The following is a 13,476-nucleotide window of genomic DNA, read 5'->3' on the forward strand; positions in this document are numbered from 1 at the left end:
AAGGTGAATGTGGGTTGAATATTATAAATAGAAAAGATCAGACTAAGGGGGCTAGAAGGAAGGGAAAAAATGGAGAGGAAGAGAGGAGGATGTGGGAAACAAAGAAGAGGATGACGAAAGAAAGCGAGGTGGAAGACACATACATGGAGATGAGAAAGGAGATACACAACGTGACACAGATGCACAAAGAAAGAGAGAGAAGAGGAAATGTCTATTTTTACCAGTGGTAAAATAGACATTTTACCACTAGAAGAGGGAATGTGATATGCCTCTGCATTAGGCCGAAGAGGAGGAGGATTTTGGCTCAGGCAGATTCATATGGATGTTTATCTGACTGCAGCATAGAGGGAATTTTAGCTAATGTATCCATCGCCCTGTTTCTCTTTAGTTTATTTGCTGTACTCCCTCTATCTCATAATATGCGCAATTTTTTTTCTATACCTTTTTTTTTTTTAACCCTTTCAGGCCCAATTTAAGTTTTGTGTTGCTAATGCACAACCAAGTCCTGCAGTGGTACTTCTGAGTAAAAGAAAACTCATAAAATATGTATGTGGGGTAATCAGGTTGTTAGGTCTTAACTGTTGCAAATCTGCAACGTCTGCCTGGAGAGGGTTAAAAAAATACTGTAGTTTGTTTAACCTCAGTGGTTTGAATGCTGTTGGTCCTTCTGTTGTTATCGCCATCACGAAAACCTTTAAAGTGCGTGAGAACTTCATGATAATGATCATTAAAATAATATTATTGAGATGCACTGATATACTGTTGCATTTCAGGGCCACTGTAAATAATCAGTCTGTTTATTTGGCAAAGACCTACATGACTGCCAATGATTTTAACCGAAATGAAAAAATCAATTAGATAAAAAAAAAAGACAGAAATGTCAAAAATAAATACACAAAAGCAGCAGTAAATGTGGCAGAGTGACAGATTTTCTTTTCATACAGTCAAGTCCACAATTATTCATACCCCCTCCCTGTTTGTTATGTTTTGTGAAGCAAAGCTTCAACCTTAGCTAAAACTTTCTTCCGTAGTTCTCAAATATGTTACAAATGAATAAGTAATACCAGAATAATAAGTACTGGCACATTTTTTAGACCATTTAACTTTCTTTTTATTTTGGGAAATACACAGTTTCCCAGAAACTTCTTTTCTAATTTTTTTATTTATATGTGGGACTGTAGAGGCAGGACAAGCCACCTTCATATCAGTCAGACATTAATCATGATGAAGGTGAAGGAGCTCAGTGATGATTTCAGGCATTGTTACTGTCCCCAAGGAGGCCAAAGGCCATTAAGCCATCTCATCCTCTTATAGCCGTTGCCCTGAAAGTTCACAAGGTCACCGTCGAGTCCATCTTAAAGAAGTTAAAGAACTCTCAAACTGTGATCAGTTTGAAAGGTCAAGGTCAGAAGCCCAAAGTGTCCCAAGCCTTGATCGGGAAGGTTGTCCAAGAAGTCAGCAGTAATCCAATAACCACCTCTGAGGTCATCTTCAAGAACTCTGGGATACAGATTTCATGAACTACACCTTAACAAATTCTTAATATTGGTGGCCAGGAAGACTCTGGTGTTCAAGCCGATGCACCTGAAGTCATGTTTGGTATTTGCAAAGCAGCATTTGGAAATGTTAGAAGCGTTCTGGTTATCCGTTTTGTAGTCTGATGAAGGAAAATGTTATACGGAGGAGAAAAAGAGAGGCTGTACCCACTGTGAAATGTGGTGGTGGGAGCATCATGCAGCGGGGGTGTTTTTCGCTTCATTTGGTACTGGCAGCTTGTTCAAATTCGATAGGATCATAAAATGTGAGGACGGCATCAAAATCCTTGATGAAAATCTAAAACAATCCCAAACACAAAGTCAAATCTGACATGCCAGTAATCATGTGCTGATTCTTGAATGATCATCTCAAAGTCTGGAGATTTGTGCAGGGGGTTGAAATCTGAGGTGTATGCTTGAATGCCTGATTATTAATACTTTTGAGTTCTTTGGCAGAGAAATTAGGTTAGGATGAAGGTTTTGCTTCACAAGACAAGGAGGGGATATGAATAATTGTATTTAAGTGTAAAGACATCAGCTTAGATTAAATGAGCGATAATCAGATTTAGGCATAGCCATTAAAAAAGACAGTCCTCACTTATTATCAGTGCTTGGAGGTGTATTTTGATGAGACCGATCCCTCAAATGTCCCTTGTAAGTGAACAGTTGCTGAACCCTAAACCTGCACAAGAATAAGTGATATCTTTTCCAGATGATATCTCCCCTACTTTAAGAGGAAAACTCTATGTGAAATAACCTTGTTTTTACGGCGAACGTCGCTGCTCAGGAAAAAAAAGACAGCAGAGAAAAAACACATTTTCTGCCATCCTTTTTTTTCCATCTTTCCACTAACCACTCTGTGAATCTGCAGCTCCTCTTTCCTTACCCATTAAACTTCCTCCCTTATGTCCTCTGTCTGTCTCTCTCCGCCTCATCGCTTCATCCCTCTTCCTCTTGGATCGATAGATTACTTCCTGTGTTCAGCAGGGTGACAGCACAGTTTAGAGACCATGGGGTTCATGTTACCAATCATCTGTATGTGTGTGTGTGTGTGTGTGTGTTGGTGTGTTTGCACGTATTGTGAAAGGTTTAAGGGGTCACAGAGGCCTTTGGTATCAACAGTCCTATCAGTCACTCTGAAGCCTGAATGACTGATGCACTGACTGGTTGTATAAAACATTCGAGAGAGAGTGATGAGAGGGAGAGAGAGAGAGAAAGGGGGGTTGCATGTGATATTTTGTGGACTTTTTGTCTAGTTGATTAGATATGTTTGATCAACATGCAAATTGTAATAATGTAGTCAACAGTTTGTGCTATTAAACTGGAGAATATTTTAAAAAAAAAGCAGAGCTGCTTTTGCTTTTGGTGCATGATCAAAAGATTAAAAAGAGTAAATACGTCAAATGGCTCTACTTGTAGAGACCCAACCCAAGCTGAACTTGCTGCCAACTTTCACCTCGTATCTGAAACGTCCATCATCACCTCTGAACCCTATCCTTCAGCCAGAGTTACACACTGACCTCACTGACTGCTGCCAGTCATTTCAAATCATGAGATCCACTGTTATCCGCAAACAACTCTTCCCGCTGTTCCTCTCAAGGCATACAACAACCAGGCTGTTTTAACAGACAGACTGACAGGCCCTGATGTCCTTAAATCCTATAACAGTCTCTCTACATCTATCGCCCTGGGCAGCATGCAGCAGTAAATGGCTTCAGTTTGTCTGAGGTGTACCCAGAGAGCCCAGGAGAGATCAATACAGTGACTCACTGTCATCGTTTTAACTCAACTACAGTCTAGACTTGTCATAAGACTCCTTCTCCACTCAAGTTCCCAAATTCTCAGGCTCCCACGGCGAGGCTGGTGTCGCTGCAGCAATGTGAAGAACTAAAGAACGTGTGCTGTCCACACGGCTGTGTAACGTTACATCTGCCTCACAATCGCTGGTGTGAAGCATCTGCAGCACTACCATCACCATTTCTCTTGCAGTAACTGCAGTAACTGAATTTCTGCTGAATGCTTCAGGGCTGCATTTTGGCTGAATTACAGTTGATTTAATTTATGGCACCATTTTCCCGCTGCACTAAATCCTGCCTGCAAAGAAGGAATGAGTATCAGCTGCATTTCTCCTCCAGAAATTAGAAAACTGTAGCAATAAGATGGGAGTGGAAAAATCCAGCCCCCTGCCTTTTATATTCTGTGCAGCACTTAAGTTTCTAATATCCCCCTCATACCTAAAGTGGAGAGATTTGTTTTGTTTTTTTTTACTTTCACCTGAAGTTCTTGTAGCTGAGGTGTGACGACAGAGCACATCTGCTCAGTTTCACCGAGCATCTGATTTCCAGCACTCAACATAAAGCTCTAATGAAGCAGGCTGTCAGGACTTGAGATCATTAATTTAACACTGTCATTATTCATGAGCTGTATTCTGATTGGACGACAAAAATGCCTAACGTCCCTTGACAGAAACAGCTGTTTAAACAGATGCAGGGCCATTTGTAGCAAGTTTGATCAGGAATTAGATGAACAACACCTCTGAATCACACTTGGAGGCTTTTTAAAACCTTATTGTTTTCAGCATCAAATAGCAATGCGCACCAGTTTGGCATCTCTCACCGTTGGTAACAGTAACATTGCACTCATTGAGTTAATCACGTGTGAAAGGCGTGTTTAAGACTGTACACCAAGTCAGTCAAGGCTAATGCGAAGACGCACTTGGGCACAAATTCACTTTGAGTGGATCAATTTGAGGGAGTGTTGTGTGAGTGGAAGCTGTAAAAGTTCACTCGTCCCTCTAAAGACTTGCGAATGTATGAAAAGGAGCACAAAACAAACCAACAAAAAAACCAAGATGCTGAAACCAAGAAAAGAAAGCAGTAACGTTCCTTGTGAATTTTAAAGGTCAGTTTATTGCTAAAGTCCAGAATCCACATAGAGAGAGTTTGTTGACTTTGTAATTGTTCCAAAATTGGTTGTAGTTGACCTAGAGGCCACTTATGAGATATATCTATGATGAACGGAGCTACAAGTCTCCACTCACTCTGCCTTACAAGCAGTGGGATTTCTTGCCTTTCCGAACTATTTGGTTGCAGCACAAACTGAAAACATTTTTTAAAAAACAAAACAAAACAGGAATTTTGAGTGCAAAAATTGATCGTCCTACACAGACAGTCCTACAGTTCGGCCCATGAGCTGAAGCACAATCAGTGTTGCCATTGATGACTTAAAGAGCCCCACACAGCATCACCTACATAAGAAATAGCTAATATCGGCTTTATGCTTAGAATGCAAGAGACTTGATAATGATAACCAATTCCCATCCATTCATTTGCCTAACTACTTATCCAATTCAGGGTGAAGGGAGTTGATCCCAGCTGTCACAGGGTGAGAACCAGAGCACGCCCTGAACAGGTCGCCAGTCCATAACTGAGCTGTGACACAGACAGAAATTCAAACTGACATCACACTGGTGGCCAGTTTCTCTTTGGACAGTAAATTTGAAGTCAGGACCTTTGTGCTGCGAGGCGACAGCTCTGATCACCAAACAAAAAATATTCTGTTATGCCTAAAATCATTTCCAAAAGAAGGCAAAGGCAGATACTGAAATATATCGTCTAGAATTGTTGGGAAGCTTAACACATATGACCGTTCACAGATTGAATTTGGAGTTCTTCAACATATACCCACAGTACAGCACTAGCGCTAGTTTTGTTCTGCTGTTAGTTTTTCATGGGTGAGATAACGTAAGAAAACTGGCGACTTGATTGCTGCTTGTCTGATCGCGTGATTCTTTCTTTTTTCTTTCTGTTGTTGTTGCTGCATACCCAGATCCAGGCGAGTCTTGCAGTTAGTTGAACAATTGTAACACTTCGAGTCACAGCCAATACGACTCCCTACAATGAGACTCGAGTTGCTATAAACCAAGACTTTTGTCAGTTATCTTGAACTTAACCACACTCATTTCACTGGCTTCTCAATAACCTAAACACTAACAAGACACAGACTTTACTGTGTTGCTGCGAAGACTGGAAAACAGTGACATACAGCGACCCGCAGCTTTAATGCACCCTGCCATCCACCTCTCAGTTGTGACCTCAGCTTTGAAAGCAAGGTATTGTAATTTATTGACTGTTAACCCAGGTTTTCCCCCAACACACTACAAGTAGATCGGGTCTCCATCAGTTTAAACACCAGTTCCATGTCCATTAACACTGTTGGGTCTTGACCTGACCCCACTTATACCTTCACCTCTGATGTCCATCTCTCCCTCTCTCTTCCTCCGCCTCACATCTCTACATCTTTTTATTCCCCTTTTTACCCAGTCACTCCCAGTGGACGCTCCCTCTCTCCTTGTCTCACACACAGGCTACTGCTGGCCCTCAGCTTAACGGTTTTTATAACGATCTGACCCTGGGACCTTTCTCTCTGTTAATGATCTACAGCCCCTCCCCAACACAAACACATACACACACTGACAGACGGAAACCTGCACCTGTGTGTGTGCGTCCTGTTATTGTCCTTTTTGTTATGCTGAGATAACGTCAGAGCAGTAAACACTAAAGGTAATTATACAATTCAAAAAGCCCCAAACTAACAGTTTCATTTCTTGAATATGAGAATTTTTCAGAAGGGACATAATTGAAAGCTCTTTATTTATTCAGTTTTTGACAGCCTGTGGTTTGGACTCACTGCTGTGATGAAATGGCTGCTCTACATTTAATAATGCTGCTACAATTGCAGACTCGGTTTGAGAGGAAAAAGAAGAAAATAGTAGCACCTGCCTTCATTTAATGAAATAAATAGAATTTTCTTCTGTAATGAATAGCGACAATCTACTATATGTCTCGAGCTTCAAATGGAAATCAAAGATTTCATTTTGCAGCTGTGTCCTTGGAGTTTTTAATGAAAACAGATCTATTAATGTTACCTTGTTCTGAAGAGTTCACTCATATTGTACGCTTTGGTACTTGCTCTTCCTTTGAATGCATAAGTACATTAGCACTGAAGAGGTGCGGCTACATGCAGTGCACTACATTTACCAGAACAATGTCCCTAAAATTAGGGTCTAAAATCTCTATAACACACAAATGTTATATCTCTCCTGGGTGATAAAATTATCAATGCACTTATCGGAGAAATGTAATTAACTTGCAGTGAAGAAGAAGAATTTTGCAAGAGGAAATTGGCGGCCAGAAGGGGGAAAGCTAATTGGAGAGCTAATTAACTAAATGGACATAGCATTAAAAACGAATATTCATGATAATACGCAAAACAAGATGGACAGTATGCAGTAAATAAATAATTCCTACCTTTGTGTCATTAGAGGGATTTTTTTCTGCTCCACTGACACAGATACTCTGATACTTTTAGATTATTGTCTTGTAATTTCACGGGATCGCTGGATTATAGTTACTGTGGGCATTATATTGTGATGGTAAATTAGATACTTGGATTTCCACTTACATGTGCAATACTCTATGTTTCTCAACCTCAAAAACTGGTTCCCTCTGTAGACGCAATCTTTGAATTCAGGTGTTATTAAATACGTTTTGATTGTAATTCCATCCATACATCTATCCATCCTCTTCTAGGTTTGGTAACCACAGCAACTCAGCTACTTAAAATAAATTAATTAATAAATTCAAAGTTGAGAAAATTCAAAATATCAAAATGATGTGATCCAAAACATCTCAAATTGCATCTGCTTTTGTTGCTTTTGTTAACAGAATTCCTGGCAATGGTCTTTTTCACTTAGTTACATATTCCCGTGGGGTTAACCCCTTAATGCCCAGTATAATGTATTGGATACATTGAGTTTGATTTCTTTGGTCTGAAACACCTAAATAATTTGCACAATGTATTTATAAGCAATAAATATGGAGAAAAATGCCAGATGTAGCAAAACTTATAATTTATATAAATGAAATGAATATTTCATTAATCTTCAAGAGATTACAATTTTCTTGCAATTATTTCACGGTTCCCGGTTTAGGCTTTAAAGGGCTAAATAATAAAATTCTTGCTTCTGTGGCATGTATTTTTAAAAGCAGATGGATCTCCATATTTGATTTAGCACAGATTTTTACACCAGATTCCCTTACTATTGCAAGCCTCCCATTCATCCAGGCTTGGGGTCACCCGAGGTGCTACGCTACCCTGCCATGGTTTACTGCCAGAAGAAAACACTTTCCCAACCTCTTTGAGTCAGGATGGGCATCTGGTGTAAAAACGTGTGCCAAACCAAATATGCAGATCCATCCGCTGTGGTGATCACTTGGAAAATAAAATGAACAGCTGAAAGTTGTTAATGCAGTGTTTTTGAAGATAGATACATGTTACTGAACCTATCATTTTTTGTAATTTTCAGGTTGCCAGAAATTTTTTCCAAATCAGTAAATCAGTCACATATTGAGACATTTCAAAAAGGTGCTGAATTACAGTCTCTTAAAAAAAAAGACTATTAAGTTCCCTCAAGTTTGTGCAGTTATGGAGTTTCAAAGTTCCTCTGGCATTAAGCTAACATATAAATTGGAGCTTCATGGAATGGGTTTCTGTGGCTAAGCAGCTCCTGTAGTTATACAAAGTGGGTGGTCTGGTACTTTTGTCCATATAGCGAATCTTGTCACGGTAGCCTTTAAGGTAGGAGACCAACAACCCAGTCTTCAGTCATTAAGCAGAGTGCTAGTTTGCTAGTTAGCCAATATTTGTTAGCTAACTAGCAAACTAGCTTGTTAGTTGCTGTAGAGTATATCCTGGAATAACTGTCAGAAATGGGAATGGTGAAATTTAAGTCCACTCTAAAGGAGTGGGGGAAAAGCTTAAAATAGCATGTTTGTGTTAAGTCGTCTGTACAGAGTACTGTATTTGTTTCCTTACTTGTTATATTGTTATGTCTTGTATTCGTTGTAACATCTGCTACCCTCTTGGCCAGGTCGCTCTTGGAAAAGGAATTTAATCTCAAAGTGACTTTTACCTGAATAAAGAAAAACTATAAGGTATCATTGTTAGAAGGGTAATGGTGTTGTCTGGATCTGCGCATTTAAACTCAGTGTGGTATTTAATATACTATTCACTGTCTAGTTAGATAGGTAACTTGACAATCAAGGTCAAATGCTGCATTGTGTTTCACGCTGAATGATAGTTAAGTGTACAGTACACGATTCCTTTTAAAAGTAGATTCAGAGTTACTGTTTTGAGAGTTTTGACTCTGTTTTCTGATAGTTTTATTGCCCTTTGAGTGTTCTGGTTAGTTTTCAGTAATGCAGAATTAAATTAAATTAAAATTAATCTTAATTGGTTAACATCATACCTGTTTTGCACAACTTAGATTAGAAACCCTTTAAATAAATTTTCAAAATAAAAAATATTTAAAAAGAATTCAGTGTACCCTTCTGCTGATAACAATACAATTAAATTAAAAGCATAATTAGTTGACCTTTGAAGATATTTTGCACGGCAGCACTGATTTGTGCAAAAGAAAAACCATTTAATCCGAGCACACAGTGTTCAGTAATACTTCTTAATACACTCCAAATAATGCACAGCATCCATTTTCACCATTTTCACTGTCCCCAATCACTCTTTGAGGTCTGCTTACTGAAAGTGACACATTAGCTTACAAGTCTGGATCTTGACAAAAAAAGATGCTGTCAGACATCGCAGCCAAGACACACACATTTACAGCACATATAAACTCTCCACACACAGAAAAACAAACTATTGTGCTCTTGCTCTCATTCTTTTTCTCTCTCAAGGCCTTTTCATTCTTCACGAGTCACCAACACACACATACGCTGGTTAAGACTCACACATACACACACACAAACAAACTCTCTCAGCTTCTTCCTCTCAATCTAGCCCTGTCAACAGCACTAGAGCCTGATACGCGTCCAGGGACAGAGGAAATGAGCGATGTCAACCAGTATTGTAATGCAGCAGAGCCGACCACATGAGAGGGGAAAACATCTACTGTGTTTTGTGCTCGTGGGAAATCAATCTCAACTCTTAATACGATGTTTTCAGGCTTGTGCTCATGTCTCAAAGAGGCCTAGAGAAGAATTACCTGTGTGTGTACGTGTGCATGTGCGCATGTACCTGTAATCCTACCACGTCTATGATGAAACCCATGCTCTGACTTGTCTGTAGGGTTATTTTCCTTCTACTGACACAAGGTTGACGAGCTGATGAAAGACCGAGACTGCATGGAAGCGTCCAATTATCCTGCTTAAGACAGTCTTATGCATACACAGTCCGTATTGTTCTCACCTGTTATTCAGCGAAAAGGCATGCATAAGATGATATTGCACAGCTAGAAGCATGACTCTGATCTCTCACCAGCCTTTATTTCTGCATTTTCAGGACAATGCACTAAAAAGCACTAATTTACTATCCGCTTCATGTACCTGAGTGATTGGAATCATTTGCATCATTGCCTCTTAACCACCTTTGTTATATGCTAAGATGATAGTGTCTGCAATTAACTGAGCGTGGTTAATAAAAAAAAGAAGAAGAAGACATTAAAGGAATGAAAAAGGGTGTGGGGGTTGTTTCCATGCAGCCATTTAAAATGTGAAAAATGTCACCACTGGGGCAAATTTTGCAACTTTAAATTTTTTCAGCTCATGATTGGCTCCACAGTAATTAAGATTTGCAAAAACTTTTGGCACTATCCCAGAAGAATCAACTACCCAAAACAAAAAGCAGAACGCTCTTGAAGCTGGAATGAACTGCAGTAAAGTGCTCTCAGTGGGATTGCTGCTGACATAACAGGAAGTCATTGTTTCAGTGATTTAAGCAGCACTTTTTTTTTATAATTATACATTGTAAACACTGAGAAAGACAAGCTGGTCCTAAACGTATGTGCACTCACTGGCCACTGTGTTAGGTAGACTGTAGTATTGAGCTGGACCCCTTTTTGCCTTTAGAGCTGCTTTAATTGTTCATGGCACAGATTCAGCAAGGTGCTGGAAACATTCCTCAGAGATTTTGGTCCATATTGACATGATAGCATCACACAGTTGCTGCAGATTTGTCAGCTGCACTTCCATGATGAGACTCTCCCATTACACCACATCCCTAAGGTGCTCTATTGGATTAAGATCTGGTGACTGTGGAGGCCATTTGAGTACAGGGAACTCGCTGTCATGTTCAAGAAACCAGTTTTAGATGATTTGAGCTTTGTGACACGGTGTGTTATCCTGCTGGAAGCAGCCTGCAGAAGATGGGTACACTGTGGTCGTGGACATGGTCGGTAACAAAACTTGGGTAGACTTAAAAATATGCTAGGTTGGTAGATCGTTGTTGCAGCAGATATTTAGACTCTTTCAGATCATTGGCTGACCGAAATGGCACTGTGTGCTCTTACAGATTTGCTTCAGGGACAGATATACTGTGCCTTCAGAGATGCTCTTCCACATAACTCTGTAACAGTCTGCAGTTATTGCAGTTATTTAAGTTACTGTTGCCTTGTTTCAGCTTGAAGCAGTCTGGCCATTCTTCTCTGACCTCTGGCATCAACGGGGCATTTTCACCCAGAGATCTAATTACTGCATATTTTCTCTTTTTAAGACAATTCTCCGTAAACACGAAAGATGGTTGTGTGGAAACATCTCAGAAGATCTATTTCTTAAGTACTCAGCCTAGCCCATCTGGTACCAACAACCATGACCATGTCTGCATGCCTGAATGGGTTGAGTTGCTCCATGTGATTGTCTGATTAGATCATTGCATTAACAAGAAGTGTATCAATAAAGTAGCTGTTGAGTGGATATATAATTATATGATCTTGTATGTATTTTACTGGTTGCTATACATGTTTCTTCTATACTGGCCATAAAGAAGAAATTGCTTAGAAAGCAGTTTTGGTACTGTATGAGATTTGTGCCAAAAAAACTGAACTACAAAGAGGCTATGGCACTCTGCCTTAGACACATCAGATGTTTTCTTACCAAATTACCGTTGTTTTAGCACAAAAATGTGGAGACTGTTTTCACCGCTGGCTGGGCTGGAGTAGAACAATAGCGGTACAAAGGGGCAAATTTGGTAACTCTGCTAGAATCGCAGAGTCGTCAGATAAACTTCAGAGCAAATATTAGCACAGCATAAAGACTTGAGGTGATGCTCCTGTTTAGTTGATTTACAACTAAATTGCTTGTCATACTTTGTCCTAAATTCGACTTTCACAATACATTTTTAGGTATTTCAGATGGAATTGAAAGCGTATGAGATTTAAATGTACTGTATGTTAAAGGTGTGAGCTGTACTGTAATAGCCAGTTTTCTGTGTTGATTGTAAAAACAATTATTATTGTGTAGGATTGAATTAGATTTCACAGTTGTGCTTAATAAAGTGGCCACTACATTTCTAGTGCATGGATGTATGCAGACATATTGATTGTAAGTATTAAACACTCCAGTGAGAGATAAGGGTGCATATGCAGGAGTCAAAGGTGAGGCGAAAAAGAAACCCAGAGTGAATATCAGTCTGTACCTGTAGGCTCTTGCAAATGCAGCTGCTATTTACTGCTACAGTCTATGTGAGAAGAAAAATAAAAAGAGGTTTGTTTGCTTTGGCACTAAGTATGGGTACAGAAAATTAGCAGAAATGTGATGAGGGTTTACTGTCACAGACAAACCTCCTGGACTATTTTCACGGGCCTAATTAGAAACTAATAACGCCTCCATTCTGCTGCCAAAACAAACCCTTTTGCTGTGAAAGGGATGGGCTCCGTGTCTGACTCACGCTACCCCACCTCTGCTTTGTTTTCCGTTAATTCATGTTAATGCTGCATCTTGTGCTTTTCAGAAATTTGAGTAATGTGAAAGAGGAAGCGTATTCTCCTGAGACTTTTATTTTAACGAGATAATAGTGCCATCTCTGCGTCTGCATTTTCCACTTTTTGTGTCGCTTTGTTTTTTTCCACCAAGCTCCTAGATTGCTGCTTTTTATTGCATACATGAATTCCCTCTGTTACCTTCCTGCTCTGGAGGAATACACTTCATATTAGCCTTCTTTTCTTGACTTCATCATTAAATGCTGCAGAAGCGTACCTAAAAAAGCTTTCAAACTGACAAAAAGAAAACAGCTACTGCTGATAAAGTACCTAATGGTATTCTCCCATTTTGGCCCCCTTAATGGGGCACTTACCGGCTTAGTCACTCATTTTCTTCATGCAGAAATTTGCAAATTTGTTTTCATCCAGTCAAAATGACCCAAGTTACTACAGGAGCTGCTACTTCTGCCCCTCATATTTCCTAGTATCTTTGCTCTTGTCAATTAACCTCATAGAGCTCTGTTGCACATTAGGATTAAAACATCTGTTACTGACAGAGGGGAGTCATGTGGTCTGCCATTTGTACCTCCACCCTCTTTTTACCTGGATAAATACTGTTGGGCGTGGCAAGTTACTCCTGACTTGCATCAGTGTCCTAGCAGGAGATGTAGTAAACAGGCTTTTTTCAACCCCTGAGGAGCTCTGTTTCAGAAAAAAAGCTGTATGAAATTCAAAATCAGTGGAGACTCGGACTGGAAATAACCCCTGCATTTAAGAATACAACTTACTGTGGTCGGGTGCTTGTTTTGGGTGTCAGTGAGACATGAAATAAAAATTTAAAAATGCATTTTTTTCACATTAAAAAGAAATGTACAAAGTTTACATATGCAGTAAGGCGACCATCTAACACAGGTCAGCACTTGTTGGTTACAAGTGTTGATTCTGATTCACTTTGTTTCTGGAGCCTTGTGTTCATATCAGTGCAGCTACTGTTTAATTTGTGCTGAAGTCAGCTTGAACTACAGTTGTGAATAATGCTGTAATGACGGACAGAGCTACGCATGAAACAAAGGAGCTGCAATGATGTGTCGTGTAAACACAAGCTTCTTTACTGTTGTTCTGAGCAGCCAGAATAGTCAGACACAAGGAAAAATACAGCTTTGCCTAAAG

General features: G+C 39.6%; 1 protein-coding gene across 1 annotated transcript in view; it reads left to right on the top strand.

Annotated features, from left to right (window-relative positions):
* Positions 1-13,476, top strand: part of ntrk2a (neurotrophic tyrosine kinase, receptor, type 2a) — a 106,430-nt gene that overhangs the window by 58,418 nt on the left and 34,536 nt on the right. The window lies entirely within an intron of this gene.

The sequence above is a fragment of the Aulonocara stuartgranti genome (assembly GCF_965226115.1).
Source record: "Aulonocara stuartgranti genome assembly, chromosome: 12".
Lineage (NCBI taxonomy): Eukaryota > Metazoa > Chordata > Actinopteri > Cichliformes > Cichlidae > Aulonocara > Aulonocara stuartgranti.